The sequence below is a fragment of the Schistocerca piceifrons genome, chromosome X (genome assembly GCF_021461385.2).
Source record: "Schistocerca piceifrons isolate TAMUIC-IGC-003096 chromosome X, iqSchPice1.1, whole genome shotgun sequence".
Lineage (NCBI taxonomy): Eukaryota > Metazoa > Arthropoda > Insecta > Orthoptera > Acrididae > Schistocerca > Schistocerca piceifrons.
In genome coordinates this window covers 577,587,813-577,594,147 of record NC_060149.1, presented here as the reverse complement: position 1 = coordinate 577,594,147, position 6,335 = coordinate 577,587,813, and positions in this window count along the sequence as shown.

Below are 6,335 nucleotides of genomic sequence, written 5' to 3'. Positions count from 1 at the left end.
AACAATGTTCATTTTGCTTCTAATTTTGTTTCATAGATCTAAAATGAAAATTATACCTTAATTCATTCAACAAACCAAACATGCTGATTCCTGCATAAACTGGTTTGTTGAACATGAGTTTAATGTTAGTCATGTTAAGGGTAGCAAGAGTTTGATTAAATATTGTTCCTCCTTTGAAGTTTGGTTTTTCTAGAAGTTTGTCTCACTTTTTGCATCTGAAACTAATTTTATATACACTTCCATAATTTTTTCAAACACTGGATTATTCATCATGTTGCAGAAATTTTTTCAATATCATTTTTACTTTAGTCCTCATTTCTGTATTTAGCTCTATGTACTTTTCAACTCATCAGATTGGTTATATTATAAAACATAATGTATCAAGCAATGGAAAATCCAGGATGGAATGTAACAATATTATGAAAACGATAGCTGTTACTCAGCATATGACAGAGATGCTGGGCTGCAGATATGCACAACAAAAAGACTTTCAGAAAGTGGCTTCTATGCCAGACACTAAGGTCATGTGTGGCTGAGTTGTGTTTGCATGAGAGTGTGTGTCTAAGCTGCATAATTTCGAAGAACGCCTTATTGGGCAAAAGCTCACTTTCTGACGGTCTGTCTGTCTGTGACACAGCATCTCTGGTGCATGGTTAGTAGCAGCTATCCTTTTCATACTATTCTTAAAACATTATGTATTTTTGCTATCTTCTTTCCAAGAGACGGATATGATTTAAGATTTCTGTATTGACTTACAAAATTATGTTTGTAATTGAAAGTTTGTAATAACTTTCTCCTTTAGTTACAGGCACAATTGTATTTTCAGGAGCTGCGTTTAAATCCACATGTTAATTTTGTAAATTTTTTGGATATTATAAATCTACTATCAGAAATGTCATTTACTATTTTAGAATTATTGGTCTTATCCCATTCAAATACATCATACGGCAAATATTGACTCATAGCCCACCTACATCAATTATTTGCATCTGCTTATGTAAAATAATGTGATCTCTTATTTTAAACACAGTCTCTGAAATATTTATTGTTTTCTTTGAAATATTTCTAATACATTAAGATATATCATATCTAATTCCTTTTTCCATCATTAAAATCAAATGAGAATGCAGGCTTTCTAGACGAATCTCTATGATAAAATCTTCTTGAGTTGACAGTTGAGTCAATGCATTGTCTCCAGCAACGTTTCAGCAAGCTTCTTACTTTCATCTTGAGGCAAAGTGTCGGGTTCACGTCTTGTCTGGATCTTTATAGCCACTGGACCACAGGTTTCTCTGCATCCTTGGCGCCAGTTGGGCCAGCCAGGCCCGAGCGCAATTGGTGTGGCAGTGCATGGTGGTGGACAGCCGCGGGCACTGGGTCCTCACGTCTCGTCTTGGTGCGACATATTTAATCCAAGCGTCACCCCCAGCCTGCCTCCATTGGTGCACTCTCGTCTTATTATCGCTAATGTTGTGTTCCACATGGTGCTGACTTGGAAGCCACTATCCCAGTTTACCCATATCTCCACTACCTCTTTAATAACAGAGTCCCAGAAACCTTTCGCTCTACACAGTCTCTTGGTTTGCTCAAATTGAAGCGCATTCTTCACTGAGGTTGTGCTCCGCTACAGCAGATTTTTCCTTTTGTCTGAGGCAAACGCTTCTCACATGTTCAGAGATGCGTTGTGTGATGCTACACTGTATCTGTCCTATATATTGTTTTCCACATGCACAAGAAATGCTATAGACACCTAGTATTCTTAGAGCTAAGTTGTCCTTGATTGAGACAGAATATACATGATTTTTGCTGGAGGATGGAAGACGGTTTTCATCTTGTTCTTCTCCAGTACCCTGGCAATTTTTTTGCCAGGACCGACCCTGTGTAGGGGAGGAACGCCAGACATTTGTTGTTCTCTTCTCCCTGAGGGTCCTCCTACTTCTTCTTACTTATCTTGTGAGTGCATCTAATCTGTGTTTTGGTGTAGCCATTCTTCTGGAAGGTTTTCTTCAGGTGCTGAATCTCAGTAGATAAACTTTCCTTGTTATGTATGTCATGAGCTCTGTGGACAAGGGTAGTGAGCACGGATTTCTGTTGTGCTGGGTGATGGCAGCTGTTGGCGTTGAGGCACAGGTCTGTGCGTGTTTTCTTTCAGTAGACTGAGTGTCCCAGTGTGCTGTCCGTTGTCTTCTTTATTAGGACATTGAGGAAGGGTAGGCACCCATTTTCTTCTAATTCCATTGTGAACTCGATGTTCTCGTGTATGCTGTTCAGATCACTAGGAAATTCCATTAGAGTGTCCATATGATGTGGTCAGACCTTGAAAGTGTTGACCATGTAATGATAAAATGCCTTGGGTTTAAGGTGTGCAGTTTCCTTGAAGTATTCCATGAACAGGTTGGCGATACATGGTGCCAGTGGGGATCCAATAGCGATTCCATCCAGCTGTTGGTTAAACTTTCCCCCACGTTGGAAATAAGTTGTCGTGAGTGCATGGCAGAATAATTCCACTGTGTCTTCGTCGAAATGATTCTCCAGTAGTCTCTAGGACTTTCGCGGTCTGGCCGCATGTCTCGGACACTCTAGTGGAATTTCTCAACCATCTGAACAACATAGACGAGAACATCAAGTTCACAATGGAATTAGAAGAAAATAGGTGCTTACCTTTCGTTGATATCCTAATAAAGAAGAAAACAAATGGCACACTCAGTCTACCGAAAGTAGTCACACACAGACCTGTACCTCAACGCCAACAGCTGCCATCACCCAGCGCAATGGAAATCCATGCTCACTAACCTTGTCCACAGCGCTGATAACATATGCAACAAGAACCTGAAGAAACCATTTCAGAAAAAAGGCTACACTGAAATTGAGATTAGATGTGCTCTCAAGATGAGTGAGAAGAAGAAGGAGGTCTTCAGGAAGAAGAGAACAACAAAGGTCTGGCGTTCTGCCTGTATGCAAGGCTGCTCATGGCAAAGACTGCCAGGATTCTTGAGAAGAACAAGATAAAAACCATCTTCCATCCTCCAGCAAAAATCAGGAATATGCTGCACTCAATGATGGACAACTTGGGTCTAAGAACACCAGGTGTCTACAGCATTTCCTGTGAATGTGGAAAACAAATAATGGACAGACGCAGCATGGCATCACACAACACATCTCTGAACATGTGAGAAGCGTTTGCCTCGGAGAAAAGGAAAAATCCATGGTAGCAGAGTGCAGCGTCAGTGAAGAACACATGTTTTAATTTGAACAAACCGAGAGACTGTATACAGTGAAAGGTTTCTAGGATCTGTTATTAAAGAGTCAGTGGAAACATGGGTCAGCGATAGCCTGGTCAAATGGGTTAGCGGCTTGAAGCTCAGCACCACGTCGAACACAACATTAGCGAGAATAAGATGAGAGCACAACAATGGAGGCAGGTTGATGGCAGTTGCAATAAACAGGCCACACCAAGACGAGACATGAGGACCCAGTGCCCATGGCTCCCCGCCCCCCCCCCCCCCCCCCCCCACCATACGATGCTGCGCCGATTCCGTTCGCGACTGACTGGCCTGACAGATGCAGAGGATGCAGAGAAACCTGTGGTCCAGCAGCTACAAAGATTCAGACAAGATGTGAACCTGACACTGTGGCTGAAGATGGCACGTAAGTAACTTGCTGAAGACTTGCTGGAGAATGATGCATTGACTCAGCTGTCAACTTGAAAAGATTTTATCATCATTAAAATCATCTTAAAGTTATCTAATAACTTTGATTTAACTTCAGTCATTTTTAATGCTGGATCAGAAAGCTAAACCTGATGTTGTAAAATACCATGATGGTTCTTAATCATAAGCTTTTATACAAGGTTTTTGTAAAAATTTTGAAAACTTCAGATAACAACAAGGTATCCATTTTGAGATATAAATCATGATGTACACCAAGATTTTTGTATATAATTTTTCCCATGTCTACTTTCTTGACTGGTAACACCACATTCATTTAACTGTAGAAATAATGTTTTGGAGGAAAATGTGTTTTTGAAATCGTTTCCAACTATCCATACATCATGGTCCCTTTTTAACAGTAAATTTACTAAACTTTCTGTAAAAAATTTTCAAATAGTTGTCATTTGATCCTTTTTCAAATTTGATGAAAGTGAGTTGAGATTTGAGCCATACATTTAAATGTATCAAATTTTCTTTTTCGCCATAACAAAGTTCCTTTATGAACAAAAGAAGTCATATCCCGATAATAAACAATGGATTTATATATTTTCCTGGGGAAAACATTGACTTATAGTCCACCTACAGAAATTATTTCATCTGCCTATGTAAAATAATGTGACATCTTTGAAATATTCATTGTTTTCTTTGAAATATGTCTCGCACATTAAAATATATAAGATGTAATTCATTTTTACAATATTATAATCATGTTTCAAACATCTAATAATTGTAATTTAACTTTAGTCATTTTTAAGACTGAATCAAAAAGTTAAACTAGATGTTGTAAAATACCAAGATGGACCTAAATCACAAGAAATCCTAGTCTGACCTACAACTTCATGTAAAATTCTCGAAAACATCATATAACAACAAGATATGAGTTTTGAGATATAAATCATGATATACACTATGATTTTTTCCTCAAAATTTTTCCATGTACACATCTTAATTTTTTTGTTTCTTTAAGAATAATGAAATCTGCATACTGAATATGTTTTTGAATTATTATGTCGTGACTGTAGTTTATATGTTACTCAATTTCAGAAAACAAATTACCAATTTCTTCAAATTCTTTTTCTATACATTTGATTAATTTTTTTATGTCGGTTTGGTCCTCTATATATTTTGATGTTTATAAAGTCTGTCCATACATTTAATGTAACAATAAAAACAACTTGAATCATGTTTTTGGTACTTCATTGTGTATGATTTTTCTGCATCAAGTTGGCCATCATACGTTTTTAAAAGTAAACATTAAAAATTAGGCAGAAATAACAAATGAAGCTCTCACTGTATACTTCTCCATATGAATTCTTCTCTGATAATTCAGACTTGAGAAGCTTATTTATTAAACAATTTGGAATATGATTATCTAATTTTTTCTTTATTATTAAAATGTAATATACCCCTACAAATAAATTTCAATTTTTGTATATTGAAACCTGCGTGGAAATAAGTCAAGACAAATCTTTAATCCAACAATACTGTGAGTTATTTTCATCTTTGAAATACAATAGATTAATACACTTATCTTTTTTACATTCAGTTATTTTCAATGGATATACTTGATAATTTTAATCAAATGAATAAACAATAATAGATACATTAGTTTTAGTGTCAGTTTTTGAAATGTCATCAATTACAACACAAAAAGATATGTTTCATACCTTTCTATAAGGTCTATAGCAAATTACTTATAGTAACTAATTCTATGTGCATTTTTACCTTTTAATTTAGTTTCAGTTTTTGAAATGTAATCAATTACAACAGGAAAAGACATGTTAGGTAAATTTCTTTAATGTCTGCAGCATATTTCTTAGATCAACTAAATCTATCTGCTTTTTTACCTTTTTCTTGATGTACTGGATGTAATGCTGAAGCTATAGCCCAAAGAAGAAATTTTTGATCATTATTTTATAATTAATACTAACATGTTTCTGTTTTGTTTCTTCCGGTAATTTGATGTGAGATGAACTTGGTAACAACAATTATCTATTAGCTGCTAATTGTAAACCAACAGTTCCTCTAGTCTCCAGCCATATCCTCAAGGTTGAAGTTCTGAAATTTGAACTACATTTTCCTTTTTTCCATTTTAAAATTATTCATTGTATCTCTCTCATTCATGAGTGTATTATTATGTACATGATATTTAAATTCAATTTTTTCTTCAGAATCTAACGTTTTCATCTTATAACACACAATCTACTTCCAATCCACGATGTAATTTTAAACTTTCCCTCACTATACCCATAACTTTTTGTTTTGATGTATTCATAAAGACATGTGGATCAAGGAAGTTTTAGTTTGTTCTCTAAATTTGTAGTCCATAATCGATTTCCAATTACATAATCAATTACATATTCATTAACTGCTTTTCAATCTTTTGGTTTTCAAATACATTAGTAGAAAATGTAAATAATTCACCCAGTTCTTTAGTTTCATCAGTTACAAAAATTTCATCATCATTTTAAGTGTCAAAATAAAGAAACTAGCTCGACAAATTTATTCCACTTTAACCATCTTAAATTTAATTATAAAATCAATTAAATTATATTTCCTTAAATTATTAAATGTAGTAAAATATTTTTTTCAATAATCTCGAATTTGAGCTAATGTAAAATATGT